The sequence below is a fragment of the Oncorhynchus kisutch genome, linkage group LG2 (genome assembly GCF_002021735.2).
Source record: "Oncorhynchus kisutch isolate 150728-3 linkage group LG2, Okis_V2, whole genome shotgun sequence".
In the NCBI taxonomy this organism is placed as follows: domain Eukaryota; kingdom Metazoa; phylum Chordata; class Actinopteri; order Salmoniformes; family Salmonidae; genus Oncorhynchus; species Oncorhynchus kisutch.
This window is the reverse complement of record NC_034175.2, coordinates 74,469,110-74,488,134: the sequence shown is the minus strand read 5'-3', so window position 1 is coordinate 74,488,134 and position 19,025 is coordinate 74,469,110. Positions and strand designations below refer to the sequence as shown.

The window sequence follows — 19,025 nt, the reverse complement described above, 5'->3', positions numbered from 1 at the left end:
AAGAGAGGGATAGAGGGAGAGAGAGAAAGCGGTGTCCTGCCGGGATGCTAGATGGATGAGTCAGATCTAGTCGGTCAGCTAGTGTGTGTCTATTTGAGACAGGGAGAGATATATATTGTTTCTCCCAATGCCCGTCTTCTCTCCCTCCATCTTCTCTCCCTCCATCTTCTCTCCATCACTCCCTTCCCTCCGTCTTCTCTCTGCTCAAAGCGAACCAGCTGTGCTGAGAAGGAGCTGGGGATAGGTGTCTGATATTCGTCTTTTTTACACTGGAAAAGGAGGGATGACCAAAGTTGATGGTTCGACAGACAGACAGACAGACAGACAGACAGACAGACAGACAGACAGACAGACAGACAGACAGACAGACAGACAGACAGACAGACAGACAGACAGACAGACAGACAGACAGACAGACAGACAGACAGACAGAAACCTGCTTTGGCAATGTAAACATATGTTTCCCATGCCAATAAAGCCCCTTGAATTGAGTTGAATGTCCAGTATCTCCCCAGTCTATAAGATATTAGACCTGTTGTCCCTGTCCAGTATCTCTCCAGTCTATAGGGTATTAACTCTGTTGTACCTGTCCAGTATCTCCCCAGTCTATAGGGTATAAGACCTGCTGTCCCTGTCCAGTATCTCACCAGTCTATAGGGTATAAGACATGTTGTCCCTGTCCAGTATCTCCCCAGTCTATATGGTATAAGACCTGTTGTCCCTGTCCAGTATCTCCCCAGTCTATAGGGTATAAGACCTGTTGTCCCTGTCCAGTATCTCCCCAGTCTATAGGGTATAAGACCTGTTGTCCCTGTCCAGTATCTCCCCAGTCTATAGGGTATAAGACCTGTTGTCCCTGTCCAGTATCTCCCAGTCTATAGGGTATAAGACCTGTTGTCCCTGTCCAGTATCTCCCCAGTCTATAGGGTATAAGACCTGTTGTCCCTGTCCAGTATCTCCCCAGTCTATAGGGTATAAGACCTGTTGTCCCTGTCCAGTATCTCCCCAGTCTATAGGGTATAAGACCTGTTGTCCCTGTCTAGTATCTCCCCAGTCTATAGGGTATAAGACCTGTTGTCCCTGTCTAGTATCTCCCCAGTCTATAGGGTATGAGACCTGTTTCCCTGTATAGTATCTCCCCAGTCTATAGGGTATAAGACCTGCTGTACCTGTCCAGTATCTCCCCAGTCTATAGGGTATAAGACCTGCTGTAGCTGTCCAGTATCTCCCCAGTCTATAGGGTATAAGACCTGCTGTCCCTGTCCAGTATCTCACCAGTCTATAGGGTATAAGACATGTTGTCCCTGTCCAGTATCTCCCCAATCTATAGGGTATAAGACCTGTTGTCCCTGTCCAGTATCTCCCCAGTCTATAGGGTGTAAGACATGTTGTCCCTGCCCAGTATCTTCCCAGTCTATAGGGTATAAGACCTGTTGTCCCTGTCCAGTATCTCCCCAGTCTATAGGGTATAAGACCTGTTGTCCCTGTCCAGTATCTCCCCAGTCTATAGGGTATAAGACCTGTTGTCCCTGTCTAGTATCTCCCCAGTCTATAGGGTATACGAACTGCTGTACCTGTCCAGTATCTCCCCAGTCTACAGGGTATAAGACCTGCTGTACCTGTCCAGTATCTCCCCAGTCTATAGGGTATAAGACCTGCTGTCCCTGTCCAGTATCTCCCCAGTCTATAGGGTATAAGACCTGTTGTCCCTGTCCAGTATCTCCCCAGTCTATAGGGTATATGACCTGTTGTCCCTGTCCAGTATCTCCCCAGTCTATAGGGTATAAGACCTGTTGTCCCTGTCCAGTATCTCCCCAGTCTATAGGGTATAAGACTTGTTGTCCCTGTCCAGTATCTCCCCAGTCTATCGGATATATGACCTGTTGTCCCTGTCCAGTATCTCCCCAGTCTATAGGGTATAAGACCTGATGTACCTGTCCAGTATCTCCCCAGTCTATAGGGTATAAGACCTGTTGTCCCTGTCCAGTATCTCCCCAGTCTATAGGGTATAAGAACTGTTGTACCTGTCCAGTATCTCCCCAGTCTATAGGGTATTAACCCTGTTGTCCCTGTCCAGTATCTCCCCAGTCTATAGGGTATAAGACCTGATGTACCTGTCCAGTATCTCCCCAGTCTATAGGGTATAAGACCTGTTGTCCCTGTCCAGTATCTCCAAAGTCTATAGGGTATAAGAACTGTTGTACCTGTCCAGTATCTCCCCAGTCTATAGGGTATTAACCCTGTTGTCCCTGTCCAGTATCTCCCCAGTCTATAGGGTATAAGACCTGTTGTACCTGTCCAGTATCTCCCCAGTCTATAGGGTATAAGACCTGTTGTCCCTGTCCAGAATCTCCCCAGTCTATATGGTATAAGACCTACTGTCCCTGTCCAGTATCTCCCCAGTCTATAGGGTATAAGACCTGTTGTCCCTGTCCAGTATCTCCCCAGTCTATAGGGTATAAGACCTGTTGTCCCTGTCCAGTATCTCCCCAGTCTATAGGGTATTAACCCTGTTGTCCCTGTCCAGTATCTCCCCAGTCTATAGGGTATAAGACCTGTTGTCCCTGTCTAGTATCTCCCCAGTCTATACGGTATAAGACCTGTTGTCCCTGTCCAGTATTTCCCCAGTCTATAGGGTATACGACCTGCTGTACCTGTCCAGTATCTCCCAAGTCTACAGGGTATAAGACCTGCTGTCCCTGTCCAGTATCTCCCCAGTCTATAGGGTATAAGACCTGTTGTCCCTGTCCAGTATCTCCCCAGTCTATAGGGTATAAGATATGTTGTCCCTGTCCAGTATCTCCCCAGTCTATAGGGTATAAGACCTGTTGTACCTGTCCAGTATCTCCCCAGTCTATAGGGTATAAGACCTGTTGTCCCTGTCCAGTATCTCCCCAGTCTATAGGGTATAAGAACTGTTGTACCTGTCCAGTATCTCCCCAGTCTATAGGGTATTAACCCTGTTGTCCCTGTCCAGTATCTCCCCAGTCTATAGGGTATAAGACCTGTTGTTCCTGTCCAGTATCTCCCAAGTCTATAGGGTATAAGACCTGTTGTCCCTGTCCAGTATCTCCCCAGTCTATAGGGTATAAGATCTGTTGTCCCTGTCCAGTATCTCCCCAGTCTATAGGGTATAAGACCTACTGTCCCTGTCCAGTATCTCCCCAGTCTATAGGGTATAAGACCTGTTGTCCCTGTCCAGTATCTCCCCAGTCTATAGGGTATAAGACCTGTTGTCCCTGTCCAGTATCTCCCCAGTCTATAGGGTATAGGACCTGTTGTCCCTGTCCAGTATCTCCCCAGTCTATAGGGTATAAGACATGTTGTCCCTGTCCAGTATCTCCCCAGTCTATAGGGTATACGACCTGCTGTACCTGTCCAGTATCTCCCCAGTCTACAGGTTATAAGACCTGCTGTACCTGTCCAGTATCTCCCCAGTCTACAGGTTATAAGACCTGCTGTACCTGTCCAGTATCTCCCCAGTCTATAGGGTATAAGACCTGTTGTCCCTGTCCAGTATCTCCCCAGTCTATGGGGTATATGACCTGTTGTCCCTGTCCAGTATCTCCCCAGTCTATAGGGTATAAGACCTGTTGTCCCTGTCCAGTATCTCCCCAGTCTATAGGGTATAAGACCTGTTGTCCCTGTCCAGTATCTCCCCAGTCTACAGGGTATAAGACCTGTTGTCCCTGTCCAGTATCTCCCCAGTCTATCGGGTATATGACCTGTTGTCCCTGTCCAGTATCTCCCCAGTCTATAGGGTATAAGACCTGTTGTACCTGTCCAGTATCTCCCCAGTCTATAGGGTATAAGACCTGTTGTCCCTGTCCAGTATCTCCCCAGTCTATAGGGTATAAGAACTGTTGTACCTGTCCAGTATCTCCCCAGTCTATAGGGTACTAACCCTGTTGTCCCTGTCCAGTATCTCCCCAGTCTATAGGGTATAAGACCTGTTGTACCTGTCCAGTATCTCCCAAGTCTATAGGGTATAAGACCTGTTGTCCCTGTCCAGTATCTCCCCAGTCTATAGGGTATAAGACCTGTTGTCCCTGTCCAGTATCTCCCCAGTCTATAGGGTATAAGACCTGTTGTCCCTGTCCAGTATCTCCCCAGTCTATAGGGTATAAGACCTGTTGTCCCTGTCCAGTATCTCCCCAGTCTATAGGGTATAAGACCTGTTGTCCCTGTCCAGTATCTCCCCAGTCTATAGGGTATAAGAACTGTTGTACCTGTCCAGTATCTCCCCAGTCTATAGGGTATTAACCCTGTTGTCCCTGTCCAGTATCTCCCCAGTCTATAGGGTATAAGACCTGTTGTACCTGTCCAGTATCTCCCAAGTCTATAGGGTATAAGACCTGTTGTCCCTGTCCAGTATCTCTCCAGTCTATAGGGTATAAGACCTATTGTCCCTGTCCAGTATCTCCCCAGTCTATAGGGTATAAGACCTGTTGTCCCTGTCCAGTATCTCCCCAGTCTATAGGGTATAAGACCTGTTGTCCCTGTCCAGTATCTCCCAAGTCTATAGGGTATAAGACCTATTGTCCCTGTCCAGTATCCCCAGTCTATAGGGTATAAGATCTACTGTCCCTGTCCAGTATCTCCCCAGTCTATAGGGTATAAGACCTGTTGTCCCTGTCCAGTATCTCCCCAGTCTATAGGGTATAAGACCTGTTGTCCCTGTCCAGTATCTCCCCAGTCTATAGGGTATAAAACCTGTTGTCCCTGTCCAGTATCTCCCCAATCTATAGGGTATAAGACCTAGCCATTTATCTACAATTCTCCTGAGAATAAAAGAAGCACATCGGACCAAGGTTATTCTCTCTAAAGTGCCCGTGGTGGTGGGATGTAATGTGCATAGTTATGTGGAATAGGTCAGGGTTGTCCTATCTGTTATCTGGTCCCATCTCCTCTATTAAATGCAGAGATGGAGAGATGGAGAGAGAGGGGGAGGGAGAGGAGGGAGGGAGGGGGGAGAGAGGGAGAGGGAGAGGGGGAGGGAGAATGATATAGATCCATTGTGATACTACATTGGGACAGAGACACATGTATGGCTGGAGAAAACGAGTTGGACTGTGGAAGGTAGAACATGGGGGATATCAGAGGTAGGATAGAAGAGATGGAACCCAGATCCTGTTAACCATCCACCATCAACACTCTCCCCTCTCTGCCATGTCAATAAAGAGGTCTCCTCCCTCCTCCTTTCGTCTCACCGCTCCCCACCGGGACACATTTCCCCGTTAAGCCCTGTCATTGGGCCCGCTCGTCATCCTCAGTTCCTTCCTCCCTTTTCTTACCTTGTTGTGTGTTTACATTTTTATTGTTTCTTTGTGTTGCCTGGGCTTCTGCTCTCCTTTCTGTTGTAGTCGATGCTGCGGCTAATGGTAGTACCTGCCCTGTTATGTAGTCTGGTGTGAGTCGTGAGGCAAATAAGCTGAAATGCCAGAGAGTGTCTGTGAGCAAGCAGGATACATTCGGAGGCGAGACTCCAGGAGAAGAGAGGAGATGTGCTGGGGGTGTCACGGAGCTCCCTGTGCAGAAGCCACCTACCTGGGCTGGATGTGTCTGCTGTTATCTCCTATAATGAGAGAGCAGCTGGGATCAATATTTACACCGCAATCTGGTTGCCGTGCTATTTCACGAGGGGTCGAGAGAATGTGAAGTTTGGAAAGGTGAGAGAGCAACAGTAAAGTAAGAAAGTACATAAAGTTAGTTACCCACGTCTGGAATCGATATCTTTTAGAAGAAACACTCTGTATAAAGGGTTGGTTTTGACCAGAGTGTGGACTGGACCACCTGCTGTGAGGAAATTCCAGGTGTTACTGTACCTGTATCATCAACAACACCATTTCATTTAGTTTTGAGGATTTGTGATGTTGACTGGTGTTAGTAGTTGTCTACGTAATGATAGTAGTAGTTGTAGTTTTTGTTACAGAGGCTGTTGTTTTGTTTGTTTTAAGCTGTAGTCTCACCTTAGCACACATGTTTGTTTTGGTATCTTCAGAATCAACTGTCGTCAATGTACCAGCTCGTCTCTCTGTCTCAATGCACCCATGTTTTTGGTTTTGTTTTTTGTCCCTCCTTGTGTGTTCTGTTGGATCTCTCCCAGGTCCCTACCCAAGCTCCCTTCATCCTGTACCTCGTTCCATGCCTGAGCCCATGGCCGGTCTGAGAGCCAACCACTGCAGTCCAGTCTTTTACTTACTGGACAATGGTAAGAGGAGGGCCCTGGGAAACCTGTCCCTCTCACGTCCCACCACTGGGGGAGTGTTGGTGGGCCGAGGGGAGGTGTTGGGGGTAGGGAGAATGGTTTGGGGAGGAGTGTTGGTTGTGTTTGGATTCTAGCATAGGAAGTGTATTCCTAGACTTGTCTGTCCTGACTTTAACATTGTGATCCATGCATCTGTAACTTATAGGTGTTGTTGCATTGTCTCTGCCCCAGCTGTAGAGGTCAATGTGCGTTTTGTGCTGGGTCTGGGTCTGGGTCTGGTCTGGTCTGTTCTGGGTCTGGGTCTGGGTCTGGTCTGGGTCTGGTCTGTTCTGGGTCTGGTCTGGGTCTGGTCTGGTCTGGTCTGGGTCTGGGTCTGGTCTGGGTCTGGTCTAGGTCTGGTCTGTGCTGGGTCTGGGTCTGGGTCTGGGTCGGGTCTGGGTCTGGTCTGTTCTGGGTCTGTTCTGGGTCTGTTCTGGGTCTGTTCTGGGTCTGGTCTGTTCTGGGTCTGTTCTGGGTCTAGTCTGGGTCTGGGTCTGGGTCTGGCCTGGGTCTGGTCTGGGTCTGGTCTGGTCTGGGTCTGGGTCTGGTCTGTTCTGGGTCTGTTCTGGGTCTGGTCTGTTCTGAGTCTGGTCTTACGGTGTTGCATCCGGCATCAGCTTTTGAAGCAGGCAGGGGATGACGCTTCAGCACCTTTCCCATCCATCCATCCATGTTGTTGTTGATGTTATGTTGTTGTTGTCATGATGTTGTTATGTTGATGGTGTCATGTTGTTGTCATGTTGTTGTTGTTATGATGATATGATGATGTTATGTTGTTGTTATGTTGATGTTATGTTGTTATGTTGTTGTTGTTATGTTGTTGTTGTCATGATGTTGTTATGTTGATGGTGTCATGTTGTTGTCATGTTGTTGTTGTTATGATGATATGATGATGTTATGTTGTTGTTATGTTGATGTTGTTGTTGTTATGTTGATGTTGTTGTTGTTATGTTGATGTTATGTTGATGTTGTTGTTGTTATTATGTTGATGTTATGTTGTTGTTGTTGTTATGATGATATGATGATGTTGTTATGTTGTTGTTGTTGTTGTTATGTTGATGTTATGTTGTTGTTGTTATGATGATATGATGATGTTGTTATGTTGTTGTTACATTGTTGATGTTATGTTGTTGTTGTTGTTATGTTGTTGTTGTTTTTATGTTGTTGTTGTCATGTTGTTGTTGTTGTTGTTGTCATGTTCTTGTTGTTGTCATGTTGTTGTTGTTGTTATGTTGTTATGTTGTTGTTTTGTTGTTGTTGTTATGTTGTTGTTGTTATGTTGTTGTTGTTGTTGTCATGTTGTTATGTTGTTGTTGTTGTTATGTTGTTGTTGTTGTTATGTTTTAACTGCATGGACTTCGTGATGTTGCAGTAACTAAGGCGTCAGCTTGCTGTAGGAATATATATCCAAGATGGCGTAGCAGTAAGTCGTCCTGTCGTGTCGTGTCCCTGTATATTTTGTTTATATTTTGTTTATTTTTCGTTTTTTACATATTTTTTGTTTTTTACATAGCTATCCCTTTAAAAACATTTTGCTAAACCTAAGCTTCCAAATACGCTGGATCTTCACAACTAGCTATCTAGCTAACCTGCAACCCTGGATGATTACCCCTGGCTAGCGTTTCCACCCACTTAGCTTGAAGCTAGCCCGGCCTGCGCTACCACCGTAGCATACTCCTGAGCTACAATACCCGGGCCCACGACCGGTCTATCGATGTCACCGCATGAAGAGGAATAAACAGACTCACCCCATCGCGACGTCCCCCAAAGGCTAACTCTCTAGCCCTCGCTATCTCCCTGCTTGCTAATTCGGCCTGCTAACTGCTAGCTTGTCCAGCTCCGGTCCGCTAACTGCTACCTTGTCTAGCCCGGGCCTACAAACTGTTAGCTTGTTAGCACAGGCCTGCTAACCGCCTGAATCGCCGCGTCCCAAACGCCCACCGGACCCATATTTACTTTCTATCTCTTTTGACTTTTAATTTGTTTATACCTTCCGGAAACCTGCCTCACCCAATGTGATACGGAATCGCTATTATTTTTTATTTATTTTTAGAACACACTCAAGAACCTCCAGAAGCTAACCAGCTAACTAGCTACAAGCTATTTAGTCATTGTTCGTTTTTTTAACCTGGATAACACTCGCCAGTCCAGCTTCCCTTCCCCATCCACCGCTGCCCCCTGGACACTGATCTCTTGGCTACATAGCTGATGCACGCTGGACTGTCCATAAATCACGGTACTCCATTCTGCTTGTTTGTTTTATCTGTTGGCCCCGTTGCCTAGTCTACGCCATTTTACCTGCTGTTGTTGTGCTAGCTGATTAGCTGTTGTCTCACCTACTGTTTTAGCTAGCTTTCCCAATTCAACACCTGTGATTACTGTATGCCTCGCTGTATGTCTCTCTCAAATGTCAATATGCCTTGTATACTGTTGTTCAGGTTAGTTATCATTGTTTTAGTTCACAATGGAGCCCCTAGTTCCACTCTTCATACCCCTGATAACTCCTTTGTCCCACCTCCCACACATGCGGTGACCTCACCCATTACTACCAGCATGTCCAGAGATACAACCTCTCTCATCATCACCCAGTGCCTGGGCTTACCTCCGCTGTACCCGCACCCCACCATACCCCTGTCTGCGCATTATGCCCTGAATATATTCTACCATGCCCAGAAACCTGCTCCTCTTATTCTCTGTCCCCAACGCTCTAGGCGACCAGTTTTGATAGCCTTTAGCCGCACCCTCATACTACTCCTTCTCTGTTCCGCGGGTGATGTGGAGGTAAACCCAGGCCCTGCATGTCCCCAGGCACCCTCATTTGTTGACTTCTGTGTTCGAAAAAGCCTTGGTTTCATGCATGTCAACATCAGAAGCCTCCTCCCTAAGTTTGTCTTACTCACTGCTTTAGCACACTCTGCTAACCCTGATGTCCTTGCTGTGTCTGAATCCTGGCTCAGGAAGGCCACCAAAAATTCAGAGATTTCCATACCCAACTATAACATCTTCCGTCAAGATAGAACTGCCAAAGGGGGAGGAGTTGCAGTTTACTGCAGAGATGGCCTGCAAAGTAATGTCATACTTTCCAGGTCCATACCCAAACAGTTCGAACTACTAATTTTGAAAATTACTCTCTCCAGAAATAAGTCTCTCACGGTTGCCGCCTGCTACCGACCCCCCTCAGCTCCCAGCTGTGCCCTGGACACCATTTGTGAATTGATCGCCCCCCATCTAGCTTCAGAGTTTGTTCTGTTAGGTGACCTAAACTGGGATATGCTTAACACCCCCGCCAGTCCTACAATCTAAGCTAGATGCCCTCAATCTCACACAAATCATCAAGGAACCCACCAGGTACAACCCTAACTCTGTAAACAAGGGCACCCTCATAGACGTCATCCTGACCAACTGGCCCTCCAAATACACCTCCGCTGTCTTCAACCAGGATCTCAGCGATCACTGCCTCATTGCCTGTATCCGCTACGGAGCCGCAGTCAAACGACCACCCCTCATCACTGTCAAACGCTCCCTAAAACACTTCTGTGAGCAGGCCTTTCTAATCGACCTGGCCCGGGTATCCTGGAAGGACATTGACCTCATCCCGTCAGTTGAGGATGCCTGGTCATTCTTTAAAAGTAACTTCCTCACCATTTTAGATAAGCATGCTCCGTTCAAAAATGCAGAACTAAGAACAGATACAGCCCTTGGTTCACCCCAGACCTGACTGCCCTCGACCAGCACAAAAACATCCTGTGGCGGACTGCAATAGCATCGAATAGTCCCCGTGATATGCAACTGTTCAGGGAAGTCCGGAACCAATACACGCAGTCAGTCAGGAAAGCTAAGGCCAGCTTCTTCAGGCAGAAGTTTGCATCCTGTAGCTCCAACTCCAAAAAGTTCTGGGACACTGTGAAGTCCATGGAGAACAAGAGCACCTCCTCCCAGCTGCCCACTGCACTGAGGCTAGGTAACACGGTCACCACTGATAAATCCATGATTATCGAAAACTTCAATAAGCATTTCTCAACGGCTGGCCATGCCTTCCGCCTGGCTACTTCAACCTCGGCCAACAGCTCCGCCCCCCCCGCAGCTCCTCGCCCAAGCCTCTCCAGGTTCTCCTTTACCCAAATCCAGATAGCAGATGTTCTGAAAGAGCTGCAAAACCTGGACCCGTACAAATCAGCTGGGCTTGACAATCTGGACCCTCTATTTCTGAAACTATCTGCCACCATTGTCGCAACACCTATTACCAGCCTGTTCAACCTCTCTTTCATCTCGTCTGAGATCCCCAAGGATTGGAAAGCTGCCGCAGTCATCCCCCTCTTCAAAGGGGGAGACACCCTGGACCCAAACTGTTACAGACCTATATCCATCCTGCCCTGCCTATCTAAGGTCTTCGAAAGCCAAGTCAACAAACAGGTCACTGACCATCTCGAATCCCACCGTACCTTCTCCGCTGTGCAATCTGGTTTCCGAGCCGGTCATGGGTGCACCTCAGCCACACTCAAGGTACTAAACGACATCATAACCGCCATCGATAAAAGACAGTACTGTGCAGCCGTCTTCATCGACCTCGCCAAGGCTTTCGACTCTGTCAATCACCATATTCTTATCGGCAGACTCAGTAGCCTCGGTTTTTCGGATGACTGCCTTGCCTGGTTCACCAATTACTTTGCAGACAGAGTTCAGTGTGTCAAATCGGAGGGCATGCTGTCCGGTCCTCTGGCAGTCTCTATGGGGGTGCCACAGGGTTCAATTCTCGGGCCGACTCTTTTCTCTGTGTATATCAATGATGTTGCTCTTGCTGCGGGCGATTCCCTGATCCACCTCTACGCAGACGACACCATTCTATATACTTTCGGCCCGTCTTTGGACACTGTGCTATCTAACCTCCAAACAAGCTTCAATGCCATACAACACTCCTTCCGTGGCCTCCAACTGCTCTTAAACGCTAGTAAAACCAAATGCATGCTTTTCAACCGGTCGCTGCCTGCACCTGCATGCCCGACTAGCATCACCACCCTGGATGGTTCCGACCTAGAATATGTGGACGTCTATAAGTACCTAGGTGTCTGGCTAGACTGCAAACTCTCCTTCCAGACTCATATCAAACATCTCCAATCGAAAATCAAATCAAGAGTCGGCTTTCTATTCCGCAACAAAGCCTCCTTCACTCAAGCCGCCAAGCTTACCCTAGTAAAACTGACTATCCTACCGATCCTCGACTTCGGCGATGTCATCTACAAAATGGCTTCCAACACTCTACTCAGCAAACTGGATGCAGTCTATCACAGTGCCATCCGTTTTGTCACTAAAGCACCTTATACTACCCACCACTGCGACTTGTATGCTCTAGTCGGCTGGCCCTCGCTACATATTCGTCGCCAGACCCACTGGCTCCAGGTCATCTACAAGTCTATGCTAGGTAAAGCTCCGCCTTATCTCAGCTCACTGGTCACGATGGCAACACCCATCCGTAGCACGCGCTCCAGCAGGTGTATCTCACTGATCATCCCTAAAGCCAACACCTCATTTGGCCGCCTTTCGTTCCAGTACTCTGCTGCCTGTGACTGGAACGAATTGCAAAAATCGCTGAAGTTGGAGACTTTCATCTCCCTCACCAACTTCAAACATCAGCTATCTGAGCAGCTAACCGATCGCTGCAGCTGTACATAGTCTATTGGTAAATAGCCCACCCTTTTCACCTACCTCATCCCCGTACTGTTTTTATTTATTTACTTTTCTGCTCTTCTGCACACCAATATCTCTACCTGTACATGACCATCTGATCTTTTATCACTCCAGTGTTAATCTGCAAAATTGTAATTATTTGCCTACCTCCTCATGCCTTTTGCACACATTGTATATAGACCCCCCCTTCGTTTTCTACTGTGTTATTGACTTGTTAATTGTTTACTCCATGTGTTACTCTTTGTTGTATGCTCACACTGCTATGCTTTATCTTGGCCAGGTCGCAGTTGCAAATGAGAACTTGTTCTCAACTAGCCTACCTGGTTAAATAAAGGTGAAATAAAAAAAAATTAAAAAAAAAAAAAAAAATTGGGAGAACAGCCCTATTTCTGGCTTTACTCTGTTTCTATTCACCATAACATGGAAGTCAGAGGCAATCAGGGCATTTAAGACAATATACAGTACGTTTATATTTATCCTTAACTGAGAATTACAAAAACTGACCTTTCATTGGGCAACAGGTTAATGTGTATCATAATTATGTCTGAACAAATATGTAAATATTGTCATTTGTTAAAAGTCAATGTTAGCACAGTGCCCCTGTTTGAGCTGTTAAATGGCGTGGATAATTCCACCATGCTATGGGAGAGAGAGCTGTCATTCCATCATTGTGTTCCTCTGTTGCTACACAAATATGCTGCTACGCATCATGGATGCAGCATCTGGTCACTGTTTGTGCTTACACACACACACACACACACACACACACAGTTTTGTATCGCTATCCTTGTGAGGAGCAAAGAATTCATTCACTTCCAAGATCCTATTTTCCCTAACCCCTAGCCCTTAATCTAACCCTAACCCTAACCCCTAACCCCTAACCCTAACCGTAACCCCTAACCCCTAGCCCTTAATCTAACCCTAACCGTAACCGTAACCCCTAGCCCTTAATCTAACCCTAACCCTAACCGTAACCCCTAACCCTTAATCTAACCCTAACCGTAACCCCTAACCCTTAATCCAACCCTAACCGTAACCCCTAACCCCTAACCCTTAATCTAACCCTAACCGTAACCCCTAACCCTTAATCTAACCCTAACCCTAACCCCTAACCCCTAACCCTTAATCTAACCCTAACCGTAACCCATAACCCTAACCGTAAACCCTAACCGTAACCCCTAACCCTTAATCTAACCCTAGCCTTAACACTTAACCCTTAACCTAACCTAACCATAACCCTAAACCTTAACCCCTAACCCGAACCTTAATTCTAACCCTAACCCTAATTGTAAACCTAACCGCCTAAAATAGCATTTTTTCTTGTGGGGACCGGCAAATCCCCACTTGTCTGAATTTTCCTTGTTTTCCTATCATTGTGAGGACTTCTGGTACCCACAAGAATAGTTAAACAAACACACACACACACACACACTCAAATAATTTAATTAATATCCACAACTAATCTGATAGGCTTTACCGGTAAGACTGAAACACATTTTATTAATCTTGGAATTCAATTATGCCACTATATATCACAGCAAGACTTTGCCTTTTTTTTGGTTTGTTTGGTTGTCAATTAGGGTGTGCAGGGCGAATACGGTAATTTGGTAAAAAGCAAATTTGACATTTGCTCAGTACATTGTTTTCATTGAGGAAATGTACGGGTCTGCTGTTAATGATAATGCAGAGGATTTTCCCAAGGTTACTGTTGACGCATATCCCACGGTAGTTATTGGGGTCAAATTTGTCTCCACTTTTGTGGATTGGGGTGATCAGTCCTTGGTTCCAAATATTGGGGAAGATGCCAGAGCTAAGGATGATGTTAAAGAGTTTTAGTATAGCCAATTGGAATTTGTTGTCTGTATATTTGATTATTTCATTAAGGATACCATCAACACCACAGGCCTTTTGGGGTTGGAGGGTTTTTATTTTGTCCTGTAGCTCATTCAAGGTAATTGGAGAATCCAGTGGGTTCTGGGAGTCTTTAATAGTTGATTCAAAGATTTGTATTTGATCATGTATATGTTTTTGCTCTTTATTCTTTGTTATAGAGCCAAAAACATTGGAGAAGTGGTTTACCCATACATCTCCATTTTGGATAGATAATTATTCATGTTGTTGTTTGTTTAGTGTTTTCCAATTTTCCCAGAAGTGGTTAGAGTCTATGGATTCTTCAATAACATTTAGCTGATTTCTGACATGCTGTTCCTTCTTTTTCCGTAGTGTATTTCTGTATTGGTTTAGTGATTCACCATAGTGAAGGCGTAGACTCAGGTTTTCCAGGTCTCTATGTTTTTGGTTGGACAGGTTTCTCAATTTCTTTCTTAGATTTTTGCATTCTTCATCAAACCATTTGTCATTGTTGTTCATTTTCTCAGGTTTTCTATTTGAGATTTTTAGATTTGATAAGGAAGCTGAGAGGTCAAATATACTGTTAAGATTTTCTACTGCCAAGTTTACACCTTCACTATTACAGTGGAACGTTTTACCCAGGAAATTGTCTAAAAGGGATTGAATTTGTTGTTGCCTAATTGATTTTTGGTAGGTTTCCAAACTGCATTCCTTCCATCTATAGTATTTCTTAATGTTACTCAGTTCCTTTGGCTTTGATGCCTCATGATTGAGTATTGCTCTGTTCAAGTAGACTGTGATTTTGCTGTGGTCTGATAGGGGTGTCAGTGGGCTGACTACGAACACTCTGAGAGACTCTGAGTTGTGGTCAGTGATAAAGTAGTCTACAGTACTACTGCCAAGAGATGAGCTATAGGTGTCCCCTCGAAGCCTACCATTGACTATGTACATACCCAGCGTGCGACAGAGCTGCAGGAGTTGTGACCCGTTTTGTTGGTTATGTTGTCATAGTTGTGCCTAGGGGGGCATATGGGGAGGGAATGCTGTCACCTGCAGGCAGGTGTTTGTCCCCCTGTGTGCTGAGGGTGTCAGGTTCTTGTCCGGTTCTGGCATTTAGTTCGCCACAGACTAGTACATGTCCCTGGGCCTGGAAATGTTTGATTTCCCCCTCCAGGATGGAGAAGCTGTCTTCATTAAAGTATGGGGATTCTAGTGGGGGGATATAGGTGGCACACAGGAGGACATTTTTCTCTGTTAAGATCATTTCCTTTTGAATTTCTAGCCAAATGTAAAATGTTCCTGTTTTGATTCATTTCATGGAGTGAGTTAGGTCTGCTATATACCAAATTAGCATACCCCTGAGTCCCTTCCCTGTTTCACACCTGGTAGTTTGGTGGATTGGACTACCAGTTCTCTGTAACCTAGAGGCCAACCAGTGGGTCTGTCTCCTCTATACCAGGTTTCTTGCAGGATGACAATGTCTGTATTACCGATTTCTTTGGTGAAGTCCGGGTTCCTGCTCTTTAGGCCAGTAAGTGTGAGCAGTAAGTGTGAGCAGAGCCTGCTGAGCATCTGGTACATGCCATTGGCTTGGGCTAGTGTAAGAGTGGGGGTTGGGCCTATTTGCCCGCTCACTACCTGGGCGTATGTGTGACTTCCATGTTGAGGCCCTCTTTGCAGGGGTGGGGTGCATGGGGTGGGCAGGAGTGGCATAGGTGCTCAGAGGCGGTGAGAGCCTCTGGGCTTGGGGTTCTTCATTTGTCTGTTCTGCTGTGATGTCGACGCTATGGTCAGGGTCTGGTGTGGACTGTTCTGCTGTGGTGTCGACTCTATGGTCAGGGTCTGGTGTGGACTGTTCTGCTGTGGTGTCGACTCTATGGTCAGGGTCTGGTGTGGACTGTTCTGCTGTGATGTCGACTCTATGGTCAGGGTCTGGTGTGGACTGTTCTGCTGTGATGTCGACTCTATGGTCAGGGTCTGGTGTGGACTGTTCTGCTGTGGTGTCGACTCTATGGTCAGGGTCTGGTGTGGACTGTTCTGCTGTGATGTCGACTCTATGGTCAGGGTCTGGTGTGGACTGTTCTGCTGTGGTGTCGACTCTATGGTCAGGGTCTGGTGTGGACTGTTCTGCTGTGATGTCGACTCTATGGTCAGGGTCTGGTGTGGACTGTTCTGCTGGATTCTCTGTGGGGGTGGCCAGCTCTCTAGTGGGTTGTTCTCTGTCACACGCCATCCCCCTCAACCTCTCCTCCAGAAGTCTGATCCTCTCCTTTAGTGCTCTGTTCTTCTCCTGCTCTTTCTCCTGTTGTAGTTGTCTCACCACTGTCCAGAGTGCAGATATGTCTCTCTCCACCTCCAGCTCTCCGGGTCTTGTTAAGGGGATGTTGTTGTGCTGGACTGTTGTCTGGGTCTGTGCTGACTGGAGTGTAATCACCTGCTGTTCCAGCTCCACCTGCCTTACCTCCAGCTGGGTGAATTTATCCTTAATTTCAATGAGGGAGTAGTTCTCTGTGTGGAGGTTGACTTTCTTCTGGGGGTTGCTCGTCTGTGGGGTTATATAACGAAGAGGTCTGGTCTGACCCGCTCGGGGTGGGGGTATCTTTATCAAGGGAGAGCTTCTCCTGCTGGGCTAATTATTTAATTTGGTGAAAGTCCAGCTGAAACTGTTTGGGGTTACCCTGTACCATTACTGTTCCGGACTTATAGAGATTTATATTAGCTGACTCAGAGTCCTCGTTGTCAAGTATTCTGAGTTTCCACCCCTCGTTAACACCCCTCTCTTAACAGAGGGGTAGTATGCTAATATAGCACTGTGTCATGCCAGGGGATGGTTTGTGTGGAAGATAATGTTTCTGATGTTCCCATTTTTGTAATAATCAGCAAAAAGTGTATTTTGATTTTCCATGAGGAGCTTTGTACTTATCATTCTTTACATACACAGGGTACTGTATTTTAATTACGTCTGAACAGCGGGAGGGAGCTTCTAAGGCCTCTCCATTTGGTTGGAGTAGACTGTTTGACTCTCCTGCCATTGTTGGGCTAATGGGCTTTGACACCTCTCACTTGACACGTCAGTGCTAGTTGAAGCTGTATCAAGCTTGGCAGAATTATGTTAGAATTCAGTCCTTATAAAGTAATGTAGTGTATTTTTCTTCTTGGCTTTTGGAAATAGAATATAGTTTTAGACTAAACATTACTCACTCAGTTCCTGGGTGGTGTTTTCAGGTTTCTGTAGTTTTTCAGAGAGTTTGCTGTATAGAATAATAATCCTTGGTAGTTGTAAACCTTCCAGGTGATTCCTTAATTCCGTCCAAAATCAGGTTGTAGGTTTTGAGTTTTGATTTGACGTGAGGGTTATGTTGTAGAGGGTAGCATCCTGTATGTGTTCCTGATAAAAAAAGTTTAAATCTATCTTTTTTAAAGAAAATGCTGAAAAATGCAGGAGCTCATCTGATCATGACCTCTGCGTGTGCTCTCTCTCTCTCTCTCTCTCTCTAGCTCTCTCTCTCTCTCTAGCTCTCTCTCTCTCTAGCTCTCTCTCTCTAGCTCTCTCTCTCTCTAGCTCTCTCTCTCTCTCTCTCTCTCTCTCTCTCTCTCTCTAGCTCTCTAGCTCTCTAGCTCTCTCTATAGCTCTCTCTCTCTAGCTCTCTCTCTCTCTCTCGCTCTCTCTAGCTCTCTCTCTCTAGCTCTCTCTCTCTAGCTCTCTCTCTCTCTAGCTCTCTCTCTCTCTAGCTCTCTCTCTAGCTCTCTCTCTCTAGCTCTCTCTCTCTAGCTCTCTCTCTCTAGCTCTCTCTCTCTCTCTCTCTCTCTCTCTCTCTCTCTCAATTCAATTCAATTCAATTCAAGGGCTTTATTGGCATGGGAAACATGTGTTAACATTGCCAAAGCAAGTGAGGTAGACAACATACAAAGTGAATATATAAAGTGAAAAACAACCAAAATTAACAGTAAACATTACACATACAGAAGTTTCAAAACAGTAAAGACATTACAAATGTCATATTATATATATATATATAGTGTTTTGACAATGTACAAATGGTTAAAGGACACAAGATAAAATAAATAAGCATAAATATGTGTTGTATTTACAATGGTGTTTGTTCTTCACTGGTTGCCCTTTTCTCGTGGCAACAGGTCACAAATCTTGCTGCTGTGAGTTTTTCAAAATTGGATTTGTTTTCGAATTCTTTGTGGATCTGTGTAATCTGAGGGAAATATGTCTCTCTAATATGGTCATACATTGGGCAGGAGGTTAGGAAGTTCTCTCTCTCTCTCTCTCTCTCTCTCGCTCTCTCTGTCTCTCTCTGTCTCTCTCTCTGAAATGGTTTTAGGTTTTTTTCTGGAATTTATAGAGTGAGACAGAGTTCAATTAAGTAGCTATTAAGATGGAATCCGATGATAGTAAACCTCTTTCATATGTTTTATTTGTCCTCAACAATAAAAAATAATAGAAAATAGTCAAGCTGGAATCCAAGCAGTATTCCGAATCAGTGAAAATAAAATTTCACATTAATGCAGTGAGAAAATGATCCTCATCAACTGTGATCACACAGTTCAATAAATACATTTATTTAACTAGACAAGTCAGTTAAGAACAAATTCTTATGGAACAGTGGCTGTTCAGGGGGCAGAACGACAGATTTGTACCTTGTCAGCTCGGGAATTCGAACTTTCAACCTTTCGGTTACTAGTCCAACGCTCTAACCACTAGGCTACTCTGCCGCCTACATACATTACTATTATCATAGTAATGTATGTAGTTAGTTCTAGTTGGTTGTAGTTAGTTACCTGAGCAGTGCGTATGAGTGTGGGGGTACAATGCCATTTTTCCCAATGTGAATTTGTTTCCTTTAGACTGTGCCATGTCAAACCATTGATATACAGCTCCAACCGTGATGGTAACTGCTAGCCAGACACACAATGGAGTAATTATGTGGCACATTTATTGGCTCTTATACACTACGGTTATCCCCAGTTTCCAAGCCCTGGTACTGGGCTCTAACACAGTATTCCTCTAAACTGTATTAATGTATTCCTCTCCACAGTATTCATGTATTCCTCTCCACAGTATTCATGTATTCCTCTCCACAGTATTCCTCTCCAAAGTATTAATGTATTCCTCTCCACAGTATTCATGTATTCCTCTCCACAGTATTCATGTATTCCTCTCCACAGTATTCATGTATTCCTCTCCACAGTATTCATGTATTCCTCTCCAAAGTATTAATGTATTCCTCTC

The 19,025-nt window shown here is 45.7% G+C and overlaps 1 protein-coding gene across 1 annotated transcript in view; it reads left to right on the top strand.

Annotated features, from left to right (window-relative positions):
- LOC109880766 (syntaxin-binding protein 5-like) overlaps positions 1–19,025 on the top strand; it is a 309,642-nt gene that overhangs the window by 236,761 nt on the left and 53,856 nt on the right. The gene's annotated exons all lie outside the window — the stretch shown is intronic.